The following is a 14981-nucleotide window of genomic DNA, read 5'->3' on the forward strand; positions in this document are numbered from 1 at the left end:
TCTGTGTCAGGTGTGTCTCGTTTGTTCATGTATTTAAGTTCCGTTGTGTCACTTCCTAGGATCGGTCATTTGTTTTGTATTGGATTGTTTTGTATTGTATTGTTTGCTATGTTCAAGTCGTGTTGTTCCCATTCCTACTCGTTCTCATCTCTAATCAAGTTATTTATCATCTGTTCCTCGGTTCGTGTTTACTCTCAAGTTCGTTTGTGTTTGTTTTGTTCTTTCGTTAAAGTATCTGTGTTGTAGCGTGTGCGTCAGTCCGCCCTTTGCGTGATCCCCGCTATCCATGACAGTTGACCCCACTTTGTGAAGCCTTTAGAAATGGTATATTTCTGTATAAATATTAACTAAATAAAACATAATCAAATTGTTTATATAGAAAATAATACAATTATACAGAAAATAATCATTGATAAATCCAACTAATAAATGAGACAACACTATTAAACTTGATTATTTGTTTATTGAGGAGCCAGCAGGTGTGCATAGCAACAAAAGAGAAGAAAAAAGAGGAGTAACTTGTAGACTCATGTTGTGTACATTTGTACGCATGTACAACTAGCTGTAGGTGGTCTCTCCTCCACTCCTTCTCTTTGTTAGTTAAGTTCCTCAACATCTAGATTATAGTTCAGTTGAAACGTTCAGTTGGATTGCCCTGAGGGTGGTATGGTGAAGTGCGGGAATGACGGATACCAGAAAGCTTTTGGAGTGTGGGGTATAACTGATTCTCAAACTCACTGCCTTGATCATTCATTCATTAATTATCTGTAATCGCTTATCCAGTTCAGTGTCGCGGTGGGTCCAGAGCCTACCTGGAATCATTGGGTGCAAGGCGGGAATACACCCTGGAGGGGGCGCCAGTCCTTCACAGGGAAAAAACGCTTTTGGCCAGTACGGGGATCGAACCAGAAACCTTGGCGTTATTAGCACCACGCTCTAACCAACTGAGCTAACCCGTCTCGGGGCCTGCCTCGATCATGAAGTAGCTTAAAGTAGATATCCAAAAACAAGGCATGAAATCATTACAAATGCACTTGGCTGTGATCTTTCCAATCTTATTCTTTGGGGGATATGCCTGAGCAAATCTAGTAAAATGATTAATCACTACAAGCATATACTCATAGCCACACTTACTGGTCTCCAGATGTAAATAGTCAAAACACACTAGCTCAAGGAGAACATATGATGTAATACTGCTCATGGGAGCTTGAATCTGGAGTCACTGGCTTCTTGGACTTGATGCATGGACATTCCTTGGTGACATAGTCCTTGAATTTCCTGGTCATATAGGGCCAATAAAATTGTTCCCTTGTTAGATGGAGCACCTTTTCTGTGCCAACATGAGCGTTTTGTTTATGAAGTTGTTTCAGGACCATCCCCCAAGTAGTTGGCTGGGAGACATAACTGTTTCCTCTTATTTGTTCTTCGGTAGAAGTTTTAATTTTCCAGGAACAACTTGCCCCATTTATGAAAGAGTTTTTGGGTAACTACACTAGATGCCTTGTGCACTTCATCAGTCAATGATACACTTGCCTTGTTCAGTCACGTCACTCAGCAAACTCCTTTGTGCAGGACTTGTGTAGGTTTCTATGTCCAATGGGACACATGACAGCATATCTGCATGAACATTAGACTTTCCTGGTCTATACTTTTTGTCAGACATAAAATCTGAGTGCTCCCCTACCCACCTATGGTCCATGGCATTGAGTTTACCTGTACTCATGATGCAGGTCAAAGGATTATTGTCAGTGTACACCATGAAATGGGGTGCATAGTATGGGTAATTCCTAAACTTTTGACACACTGGGCATTTCAAGGCAAGAAATTTGAACTTTCCACTGTGTAGATGGTAGTTACACACAGCTGCCATCAGTGTCCTACCCATATACCCTATAACCCTTAACTTGCCATCCTGCCTCTGATAGAGAATCGCCCAGAAGCCCTGGTCTGAGGCATTGGTATGTAGTAAAAAAAGGAAAGTCAAAATCAGGATATGCCAGCACTGGAGGGTTCATGAGTAGAATGATGAGTTGCTCAAGGGCTTGGTTTTTTGTTTAGTTTTGTTTTTGTGATCAACAATTTTTATATTTCCATAAAAAAAGGGGGGGGGGGGGGGGCAAGAGGCAATCAAAACATAAAAGTAAAAAGAAAAAAATGTGGAGTTGGTGCTCCCGCCGGGAGGATAAATTAAAACTTGCGCCAAAACACTTTTGTCCTAGAAACTTAATAAACATACCTCCAGAAACCTTAAAGGGTCTACTTTTTAAATATATGGAGATTGAAAATACATTTCTTTTTAGCTTGTTGTTTTAGAACATAAGTAACAAGAAGCACGTTTCAGTACGCAACTCAGACCGTGACTTCTGATGGCCCACCCATACGTATTCATATGATAATTGCATGCTAATCCATTCACTCTTATTGGAGGATTATGAACAGTGTGTGAAAACGCTCATTTTAGTCATGTAAACTAAAGAACATGTCTGTGTTTCCACACTGATCGCGGAGCTTGAAGACAGCATAGTCATGCTTTTCAGTTGCATGAGGAAGATGAGCAAGTGAAATATATTTGACATGTTTTTCTGCAGCATGTTTATTCGCAGATTAGCTTCTAGCTATTTCCAGCGACAGAATTTGTGAAGCTGACAGTAAATGTTTTGTAATTGCGCAGAGACAGAGAGCTCAGGTTTTAAAAACAGCTTGTAGTAAAGTTTGGATTCTCTCTGTTGCTTTCAAGCAGTCATCTGAAGCTCATATTTATGGCTTTGTTACTCCAAAGCAGTCTGTGTCATTATTAAATAACTAAAATACCACCATTTACAACCAAATGATTCAGTTGGTCTCTCTGATGGGGTGGGGTTGGGGCTAAAGGGCCATAATCTTTGACAGTAGTGAGGGGATTTCTCACCTGTGTTTTTACACCTATTCAAATACTGTCACGATGGGGAACCCAGCCGAAGTCATCACAGTGCTCCAACAATGAGAAACAGGACAATGAGAACAAGTTTGAGTGCACCACAGGCAGCTGCTGACAAACGTGTGGGAGATGGATGAAAGAATGAAAGAATGTGGGTTTGTGAGCAGAGCTCACAAATGTATGTGTATTGCAACAGAGAGATTATGTGATCCCCAAGGGCTTGTTGATGTTTGCTTGCCAAGCCTGTAAGTGTCTTGGATGGCAACTCCGGTTCTTTACTTTTTCTTCTTGCATGAACTGTTAGGCCTGATATATTTTGGAGTAGGTCATAGATGGGCTTTGCTTCTTCACATCCCCAACTCTCTGTGGTGTCTTACTGGCCAACAACTGTACAGCTTGTGGTTAGTCCTCACTCCCTGAGCCGACACAAGATGACTTCCTGTCAACATTTTTCAGGTCTTAGTTTTACCCCATGACACTAGAGGAGTTTGCATTACAAAGAACATAGTTGAGATAGGGGCGGCACGGTGGCTCAGCAGGTAGTGTCGCAGTCACACAGCTCCAGGGACCTGGAGGTTGTGGGTTCGATTCCCGCTTCGGTTGACTGTCTGTGAGGAGTTGGTGTGTTCTCCCCGTGTCTGCGTGGGTTTCCTTCGGGTGCTCCGGTTTCCTCCCACAGTCCAAAAACAAACGTTAGTAGGCTGATTGGTGACTCCAAAGTGTCCATAGGTGTGAGTGAATGTGTGTGTGTCTGTGTTGCCCTGTGAAGGACTGGCGCCCCCTCCATGGTGTATTCCAATGTTTCCAGGTAGGCTCTGGACCCACCGCGACCCTGAATTGGATAAGCGGTTACAGATAATGAATGAATGAATGAATAGTTGAGATAGGGGACGCAGCATTCATCCCTCAGGGGGCCCAGCAGCTCCTCCACGCTCCTGGCTGTGGAGGCAATCCAGACTTGCATCAAAAGCTCCTGGGTAAACTCCTTTACTTCTTTGAGCAGTGATTTGTGGACTGAGGATTATGCTCTCTGCACTGGCATATCATCTTTGAGAATAATCAACATCTACAAGTTAGGGATAAACCCAAAATCTTTACCGTCTCTGGAAAAAGTTGCTGATTCTTCCCAAAGTATCTTCTTCACTTTTGCTTGCTCCTTCTCATTAAGGTGACTGATGTCGACATGAGGTTGTCACAAGGGTAGATTACTTACAGGTGATGTTGAGGGAACACTACTGACTACTGGATCTCTCTCAGACTTTCTATGTAGAGTCTTTAAAGTAACTCTTGCCACAGCTTGTACACTACCAAGGACTGTCTTCTTTAGCAAAGTAACAGTGTGTTTTGTGCTTTTGCTCACTGGTGTGGCAACATAAGGTTTCTTTGAAGTCTGTATCTCCAGTCGGCCCTCTTCAACATCAAACTCCAAGTTGTGGAATTTCTTTGTCAGGTTCAAAAAGGATAAATTTATCCAGTAGATCCATACTTGAAGGATGGCTAGCTAACATCTGCCTAGCTATCGGGTTCATGTTAATGTAAGGAGCATAGAAGCTACACAATTAGCATTTACAGTAATACTCACATTAGGTTGAGGATTTGACAAGGCATCTTGCCAATCAACATTACCCCTGCAGCAAATTTTAGAAGGAACAACATGACTCTAAACGATGGTGCCAATCACATCATTCAACTTCAACAACTGTGCCATACCTGCATCCTCAGACTCAGCCAAACATTAAACATTAGCTCTCTAAGACAGATGTGTAAATTTCCATTACTTGGCTATGTTTTGTTTGGTCAAGGCTTTGTTTTCTCCCTTTGTTTCACAAACTTGTGTGTTACAAACTAAAGTGTTTCATTAGTTTAGAAATGCTCAATATATATGGTTAGTTGACCATATTTCATATATAAATTAATACATTATTTATAATAATTAATACATTATTAATTAGATTTTGCATGCTTAATTACTCTTTGAAGTGTAAAAACACTGTATAGTGTACACTTTATAGAAATGTGTTTTAAGTTCAGATTAAAAAACATTTTCAATTTCTCTCTCTCTCTCTCTCCCTCTCTCTCTCTCTCTCTCTCTCTCTCTCTCTCTCTCTCTCTCGTACAGACAGTGTGAGGTTGGTGAATGGAGACAGTCCCTGTGCTGGGAGAGTGGAGGTTCTTCATGAAGGACAGTGGGGGACAGTGTGTGGTGATGACTGGGATATGACAGATGCTGCAGTGGTGTGTAGAGAGCTGAACTGTGGGGAGGCTGTAGATGCCCCACGGTTTGGTCACTTTGGTCCAGGATCAGGACCAATCTGGATGGATAATGTAGACTGTAGAGGATCAGAGTTTACACTGAAGAACTGTAGATCAGATGGATGGGGTAAACATTACTGTGATCATGGTGAAGATGCTGGAGTCGTCTGCTCAGGTAAACTGTTGTCAGTCATCACATGAATCACAGTCTGTGTTAATATTATCATTAACATCACACCATTCATTTTACTGAGGATTCTGAGTGTAATTAGTGGTGAATAACAAGACTCTTTTACACCAGTGTTCCTGAACAGAGACATGAGAGATGTGTAAATACAGACTGTAGGGAAGTGAAGCAGCCAAATACTTTTCAGAATGAAGGAGCAGATCATATAGTTTCTCACTAAAAGAAGTTTATTCTTCTCACAACACAAGCCCTTTCTCCCACTGTTCATCCTGAGATCACATGAGATCATATATATCAATAATTTTAATTGCAGCTGTATGAAATACACACACACACACATTCATATACATACATACATACAAACATACATACATCCATCCATTATCTGTAACCGCTTATCCAATTTAGGGTCGCGGGGGGTCCAGAGCCTACCTGGAATCATTGGGCGCAAGGCAGGAGTACACCCTGGAGGGGGCACCAGTCTTTCACGGGGCAACACAGACACACACACATTCACACCTACGGACACTTTCGAGTCGCCAATCCACCTGCAACGTGTGTTTTTTTTTTTTTTTGGACTGTGGGAGGAAACCGGAGCACCCGGAGGAAACCCACGCGGACACGGGGAGAACACACCAACTCCTCACAGACAGTCACCCGGAGCGGGAATCGAACCCACAACCTCCAGGCCCCTGGAGCTGTGTGACTGCGACACTACCTGCTGCGCCACCGTGCCGCCCCCAAACATACATACAGCTATATGTAAATATTTGGGCAAGTCAGTCAGATTAAGTGTGGTGTATTGAAACAATGGAGGGTAAATGTGTCAGTGTCAGAGCAACTAAACTAAAATGAGCAATGTTTTAAAATCTTTTTTTGGAGACCACTCTTACTGCAGCTACTATCACCAATTACCAGGTGGAAAATGGGTGTGAATCTATAATTTATTATCTATCATTCTGTGCTGTAAAAGAACTGTAATATAACTGAAATACACACAGGTCACAGAAAGTCCAGACTCACTGATGGTCCTCACCTGTGCTCTGGGAGAGTGGAGGTGCTTCATGGAGAGACCTGGTCCACAGTGTGTGATGCTGGCTTTGATCAGCAGGATGCAGAGGTTGTGTGTAGAGAGCTGGGCTGTGGGCGTCCTGTGGAGGAGCTGGGAGCAGCTGCTTTTGGCCGAGGGGAGGTCCAGGTGTGGTCAGAGGAGCTTCAGTGTAGAGGAAACGAACCTCAGATTTACTTCTGTCCAACATCATCTTCACTCAGACACAACTGCACTCATGATAATGATGTGGGACTGGTGTGTTCTGGTAAAGTATAAATATTTAAATTCTATTTTAAAAGTTCACTTCTCTGCTTGTCACACTCTGTGAGCAGTGGTCTGCACTTATCTGAGCTAATTCCTGTAATATGATGTTCATTCAGGTCACACAGAAGCTCGTCTGGAGAAGGGCTGGGACTCGTGTTCTGGTCGAGTGGAGCTCCAGTATCTCAGTGAGTGGGGCACAGTGTGTGATGGAAGCTGGGATATGAGAGCTGCCAGTGTCCTCTGTGGTCAGCTGAAGTGTGGGAGTGCTGTGGCTGTGTTGGGGTCAGACTGGTTTGGGGAGGGGAGTGACCGGATCTGGGCTGATGTGTTTGATTGTCAGGGAAACGAAACACACCTGTCACAATGTCCCATTTCATCATGGAGTCGAGCTGCATGCTCTCATAAACAGGACGCTGGAGTCATCTGCACAAGTAAGATCTAAAACTGTTCACATCCTCTTAGAGTAATATGTAATATAAAAAAATCTAAATTAATACTTTATTTAACTCATCATTCTCCTCTCCAGACTCTTCTCTGGCTCTTCATGAGGGGCGAGTGCGGTTGTCTGGAGGGAGGGAGTGTGAGGGGGAGGTGGAGGTGTACTTCAGTCAGGACTGGAGGAGAGTTCTGCTGGACTCCTGGAGTGTGTCTGAGGCCTCTGTGGTCTGCAGACAGCTGGGCTGTGGCTCTGTGCTTAACTTCTCCCCCTCCTCTTCATCCAGTCCTGAACACACACACACGTGTGTGAGGGGTTTCAGCTGCTCTGGGAGTGAAGCTCATCTGGGGAACTGCAGCGGTGCAGAAGTAGTAAACTGCAGCTCCAGAGAACAGCTCTCTATCACCTGCTCTGGTGAGAATTACAATATCTAATTTCTAAATTGCATACATAACCTGAATTATAATTTATTATAATAATTTCTGACCTATTTACAGTCAGATGATTATAATCATGTGGAGAAACCATTACTTTATCAACCTCACACTGATATGTTGTGTGTGTATAAATGGGTTTAACTCAGTCCACAGCTCCGTCAGACTGGTGGGTTCTGGAGGAGCGTGTGCAGGAAGGCTGGAGGTCTTTCACAGCGGCTCATGGGGGACAGTGTGTGGTGACTTGTGGGATATTAAGGATGCGCAGGTGGTGTGCAGACAGCTGCAGTGTGGAGAGGCCCTCAGTGGCCCGATACCAGCCCGGTTTGGACCTGGCACTGGACCCATATGGCTGAATGAGGTGCAGTGTGAGGGGAATGAGACGTCCCTGTGGAACTGCAGATATCAGCTGAGTGAAGGGGGTGAATGTGGACACAAGGAGGACGTAGGAGTGGTGTGTTCAGGTAAAGTCATATTACAATTGTTAACATGTACAAGCAAGAAATGTTTACATTTTAAAGAATATTATAAATTGAATCGATTAACACGCCCTGATTCATTCAATAATAGATCTGTTAAAGACATAATAAATCCTCTTCCTCTCACAGAGTATAAGGAGATCAGACTCACTGAGGGCTGTGAGGGGACTCTGGAAGTGTTCTACAATGGGACCTGGGGTAATGTGTGTGAAAACGGGATGACTGAAGAAACCGTTAGTCTGGTCTGTCAGGAGCTGAACTGTGGAAAATCTGGAAGTGAGAGAAATGGAAAAGCGAGAGTGGAATCAGCTCCTAACTGGCTGGACTTTGTGAAATGTAGGACACATGACTCCACTCTGTGGCACTGTCCATCTTCCCCCTGGGGTCAGAACAGCTGTGATAACCGTAATGAAGTGGCACACATCACCTGCACAGGTAGGCAGTTCTACAGTTTATACAGAGACATAAACAACAGTTTTTTTACAGGGTAAAAACTGCATGAATAAATGTACACACACACACACACTGCAGTCATAAAATAAATACTTTAAATTCATGTTTCAGACAAGGGACAATCATCACAATCTCCTCAAACACACCTTTCATCTCTGCACCAGAAACAGTGCTCAAGTAAGGCTTTTAAAAAAATCTATTTAAGTAACTTCTTAATGTTACTCTTTCCTGTGAAACCCCTCTCTTTATAAATTTCAAAGGAAATCAGCTGAATTCTGTAATTGACTTATTTATTTTATATTGGCTTAAAATGTAAAACTGAATTTGAAATCATGATATAAAAAATAATATATACCTCTCTTAAACAAATATAGGCATCACTGAAAGAATTTTTGTTTATCATGTTACAATATATTTATGAAATATGTACTGTCATTAGATTTGTTCAGTTTCTGTGTGTGTCTGTAGATCACCTGCCTCTCAGACTGAGTGGAGGAGAGGGAAGCTGCTCTGGGAGACTGGAGGTGTATTATAACTCTGAGTGGGGGTCTGTCAGTGATGATCTGTGGGACATCAGGGACGCTCAGGTGGTCTGCAGGCAGCTGGGCTGTGGGCCGGCGCTGAGGGCTGATGGGAGTGCTGTCTTTGGAGCTGGTGAAGGGCCGATCTGGCTGAACAGAGTGAAGTGTAGAGGGAATGAGATTCACCTGTGGGACTGTCCTCATTCCCTGAAGAACCACACTGACCGCTCCCACAGACAGGACGCTGGAGTCACCTGTGCAGGTCAGAGACCACTGAGTTAGGAGTTTCTGATCACATCACCTTTATTCTAGGTTTAATATCTGCTGACCCCATGGAGACATATATGGATGCACTCAGCATTTATGTATGTATGTATGTCATTTCTGTGTTTACAGACATCTGAACCTTTTACTACTAAGGGAAGGAGGAGCCTCAGACAGAGATGAATCATGTGACTGAGAGACCACAACCAGTGTCTTTTTTTCAGGAAACTACATTCAAACCTCTTCAGATGCAACAAGTGATTTTTTTTTATTGGTTATAATTTTAGCCTGAGAGATAACTCTATAATTGGAGTACATACTTATTCTACATCAAATGTTACTGTTTTACATTTTTCATATCTTTACATCATTTTATTGTGACTCTTTAATCATTTCCAACATTTCTAACATTTCTAATGACCTATAAACTTTACTGAACATGTGCTTTAAATAAACACATCAAAGAGAGTTTGGCCTCATTGCCCTTGTTTTTATTATAAAATACCTTTTGATCAAATAAATTCCTAACAATCTCATATATATATATATATATATATATATATATATATATAATTTGTATTTATTTATTTTCAGTGCAGCAGTTTGGTACAAGGCCAGAGGCTAACGTTAACTTGCTGCTTTTTAGAGTGCTTTCTCACAACCTGAGCAAAATTTCAGGTTGCAGGCCATTTTCATAACTTTCATAACATTACCGTCATTGTTATCTGTTGTGCTCTCGTTACTGACCTCAAGCCCAGAACTGGTAAAAAATAACATTATAAACCACACTCTGACGGTGAACCGGAGGCCAGTGAAGCTCATGATTGGAGCAGCTTTATATTTGAACAGGTGCCTTAATGAAGGCTGAAAGAAGACCCACAATATGGCGTCAAAATAGGTTCTAATGTTCTATGAACCAACAAACAGAATCCATAACCAATAAATGACATTTTTGTAATTGAGAAAACTGTCATTAATATTGAGAGTTATAAAAACAGGTTTATAAACAGAATATTTCTCTATATAAAATCGTCTTTCATTGCACCTTTTCTTAGTTGCGCTTCTCTCAGTTACCTCCAGAAGTTTCTCACTTTTGATGGGAGTCAGGATCTAGATAGTCATTGGCTGCTGAAGTTAAAAACCCAGCCCATTCTGCTGTTACGTCAGCGAGAGCCAGTCTTACCCTGATTGGAAAATGGCACACTTGCAAACACAGGTAAACGAAATCAACTAATTTTAACGATTGTCTTTTAGTAATGCACAGTTCGTCATAGAGGCTTAGAGTCAGACTACTAACTGTTTAATCTAGGGTGGGCGGGGGCAGACATCAGAGCAGGGTGTGTTGATGTAGGGGGTAGCGTGGATTTATTTTTGTCTTTGTTTTTTTGTCTTTGAAAGTCTCGTTCAAAATGTTTCAATTTGGTTTGAGATCCCTGAATCATGATGGTTCCATTGTTGTAAATATTTATATTAAATTTGGGGGTGGTATTGAGGTATAGTTGCTTCATAGCTTTATTTCCACACATTTTAAGAAGCCGGTTATCAGAAAGAAGACTTGAGTGACATACATCTGGGTGATCCATATAGAACAGTAGATTGGATTTAATACTTCTTTCGTTTATCTGTGTAAAATCTGCCTTAGTCTCCTAGTGTTTCTGGGTGTTTTCTTAATATTTCTGCCTTATATTTTTTCTTTTTGTTACCACTGGAGGCTTCTTCAGGATAGTTGATGGCTAGGGCACCCAGGCCCATCCCACTGTGCTGCATTAAGAGTTTGTGTGTTAGTAACTGACAAAGGTTCTGTTGGACCAGGCAATGTACTATCTGAGCTCTATATGGTGTAACAGCTCTAAAATTGGTTTAGTCCAGCCAGTCTGACTTGTTCTTCTCTTCCACTTGTATCCTTCATTTCTGATGTTGTTCACCTCTCCTGTGCTTTCCTCGTTGCTCAGCTTCTGTTGGCTGAGGTTTACGTTTGCTTACATTTGATTCTGCTGTATAAGCTAAATGGCTCAGATGATACCTGAATCTACTAACTATATTTTCACCTCTTCAGTTTGTTGAAAGGTCTTTTAAAATGAGTCTGAATATTCCTGACACATTTAAGTACAGTTTAGATTATAGTTTGCTGCTGTACATATCCAAAAAATCAACAAAAAACGTAAAGGTGTTAGGAGCGCATATTTTGCTGCTTAAATTAAATATTAGAACTGTCTCTTTTCTTCTGTCTTACCCTCGGTTTCTTTAGTCTCTCTCTGGGGGCGTGAAGGTGAAGTGTGTTCTGCTGCTGAGGTAAACGGACTATGTGTGCATGTCAGGGTGAGATGGATGGCTGTAACTTCTTCTGTTTTCTATAGTGGTCTGCTGCTGCTCAACATCTGGAGAAGAGAGGAGAACAAAATTATCTTTTAGACCAGTGTAGCAGTTTACACACATTACACACTTCAACCATAAGAAACTCAAGATCCAGAACTGAACACAGCTGGGATTAAGGATGTGGTACTAATCTATGGTTCTCACAATCATTACAACAATAACACATGAAAATGTATTACAATGTAACACAATATTAGATGAAGGTTTTACTCCTGGTGTTGTTTAATATCACTGTGTCCTTTCTGAGATTTGCAAACTACAATAAAAACATGTTTCCTTTGTCTTTCAGATGTTCACAGAGAAAGAGGAAATAAAACCACTGAGAAGTTTTCTGGGAACACATACTGGTTTCGAAATACTATTGTTGTGGACTTACAGAACTTAGAATGGCAACAAAATAAAAACACCCTGCAGCAGCTGCTAAAACTTTCAGCACAGGCCTTCATTGGCATACACCTTGAAATTCTAAATCTGCTTAAGATCTTGTGCATGGGAAATCACAAACCAGGTATTCAGGGCCAAGATACCTAGAACTACACCAATGACTGCTCCAAGTTGGACAAACATAGCACCCCAGTTTTTCGCCAAATAACTTATCAGCCCTGTAGTCCACGCCGTAACTATTCCAGAAAATTTCAATTATGATTCTAATGTCAAGCCCAGGTGTTCATCTGCAGTGGGTTCTGTGTGACTACTTATCCCTCTCTCTGGACTCCACTGCTGTCTCCATCACCAAGAACCAACCACCACTTCTGTTGACAATTCTTTCGTGTGTCTTTTTTGATGACGAACCAGTCTCAAGGTTAGATATCACCAAACACCACCTGGGCTGTAGCGTCTGTAGACTGTAGAGCAGGCCGGTTTGTGGAGGCCTCCCGAATACTATCTCAAAAAGAAAAAATTTATGTTTAGTTCTTACGCACTGCTTCATGCATCTTATCACTAGAGGTGACGACTGAAGCCAGTTCAGCATCAGTTTCCTCTTAACATTTGAGAAGGATACAATTCTGTTATCCTGCCCCGCCAATCTTAGATCTTTACCACCAATGAGGAACCAGTATGGTTCCTGTTCATGAACCTAATTTGGAACTCTTCAGAGGGTTTTACACCAACATAAATTGATTCACAAATGAGAAAATTTAGTTCGCATGTGGAACCAAAACAGAGTTAGAGCCTCAAAAAAGTGTTCACTGTCTAGTTATCTATTGGGACTGGCACTGAGTTTCGTCAAACCGAAGCGGAAACCAAGCACCCCTCAAACTGCCCCCTTCTGATGTATCTTTTCAGATTATTTCCATCTAATCTAATGGAAATGAGGGTGACCGGTCCGCTGGAGAGTACCAAGATTCCAAGTATCAGAAACAGAACCAGTTGAAGAACCAGAGGTTTTTTGGTGAAAAGTGCTATCAGAGGGGTTGCTGTACAATGCAGCCTAATGTCAGTGTAGTATGCAGCACTAAAGCCTTAGCTCATGCACTGACATCCTATTCAGAGGTAAAAACACTTTCAAAAATATGTCCATCATCACTAAAGTATAACGTTTACCCTCACATGTGTTCAGCTCTTTGAAATCCATTTGAAAATGTTGAAAAGGGTCAGTGGATGTTCCCTGGTGACATTTGTTGACAGTAGTTTATGTTATTCTTGACATTTCTTGTAAAATTTTGTGGAATTCTTAGCAAAACCTTTTGCAAACCACTTCTTGGTAGTTCTTCCAGCAGTCCTCTCACTGACACATGACATATCCATTTGTCAGCTTGGTGAAGTCAGGGCATAAATGCTCTGGAAAGAAAGGTCTACTATCATTTAAACACCAAATGTCATATTGTTTGCACAATCTGCTCTAGAGTTCATTATAATACTTTTCTAAAGATGAGAGTATAAACAAACTCATTCCTTTTTACCCATTGTGTGGCAGTTGCATTAGGTAAGAGCTTAACTTAGAGCTAAAAAAAAACAGCACCAACAGCTTTCCAGCTGTAGATATGATATTGAATTTCTCATCCTTTGCCAGTTAAACTTATGCAAGCTGATCTTATGTCCTCTTTCTGCTAGAAAATACAGAAGTGCCCAAGTATCTTATGCAAGTTCATCAGATGAAAACACAAGCAAACCATTCTCGTATTGCAACATTGGGCTCCCAAAGGAAAACAAACTCCTTCAGAGCTAGTCTCAAGGCTGCATTAGAATTATCAGGTGATTCCACATATACTTGTGGTTGGACTGAAATGCTGAGAAAATGCTCTCGTTAAATCTATTACTGAAAAATGTGATAAAACATTGGTGCACAGATTTGGAATCTCATTAACTTCAGAATGAACAGCAGGGTTAACTGCTACCAGGTCTTGTGCAGCACTCTTGGTTACGATTTCTTTTATTTTGGAATCTGGACAGGTGAATTTGGGCAGGGCACAATAATTCCTGCTTTCCCTAATCATTCAGTATTCACAGAGAAAGAGGAGGAACACAGAATTCACATTAGTAGACTTGGGCTTATTAATTTCTCATATCCTTTCTATATTTTGTGCATCATCCCACTAATTTATAAACATTATCCAGTCTGCCCTGTATCATTTGTTTCTTACACTTGTTATATCTTCTGCTGACCCACTGCCTCATCACTCTTCTGCTCCAGATATTCTAACCTTTAATTTTTCAATCTCCCTACATTCAGGCTGCCCCCTCTTGGGAAACCACACTTCTGAACCCATTTTTCCTGTAGAGATTCTTCTCATAAAAAGGCAAACATGACTGCTATATCCACTATCACTTTTTCATACAAGCCCTTGGTCCTGAAGTGCTCCATGCTCATCCTGGTTTCCAGAATCATACTGAATATCACTTTTAAAGGGTTCATAGACCCTGGCCTAAGAATCTATTGGCTTGGATACTTAAGTACTTCTAAACATTGGTGAATTCTCAAACCTATTCACCACAGTTCTCAGAGTCCATTGATTTCAGAGGTCCGGGCAGAGGCCGGTCAGCGTCACTTCCTTCTATGAAGGCATCTGATGTGGGTGTTCAGGAAATGTTCCTGTCACCTCTTGCTCCAGGTAAATGTCTTCCCGAACATGAGAAATCCTAGACGAGCCCCCAGATGGTTTTATATATTTTCTTTACCATTAAAACGTAAATGCAGAAGTTTAACCACCACCTTTTTCCAAGCTCAGAGAAACAGAATCACTCACAGACACAAAGTCTCTGTCGATGAATCTCAGTTTATTTCTTGTGAACACACGCTACAATCCATCTTACATAAGCATTTGTGTACATTCAAACAACTTCATGGTTAATTACTAGTCAGATTATATTTTCCCATTAGTAATTATAACTATTTCATACATGA

General features: G+C 41.4%; 1 pseudogene; it reads left to right on the forward strand.

The window, feature by feature from the left end:
• LOC136676760 (antigen WC1.1-like) overlaps positions 1-14981 on the forward strand; it is a 63326-nt pseudogene that overhangs the window by 26213 nt on the left and 22132 nt on the right.

This window comes from Hoplias malabaricus, chromosome 2 (assembly GCF_029633855.1).
Source record: "Hoplias malabaricus isolate fHopMal1 chromosome 2, fHopMal1.hap1, whole genome shotgun sequence".
Classification (NCBI taxonomy): Eukaryota; Metazoa; Chordata; class Actinopteri; order Characiformes; family Erythrinidae; genus Hoplias; species Hoplias malabaricus.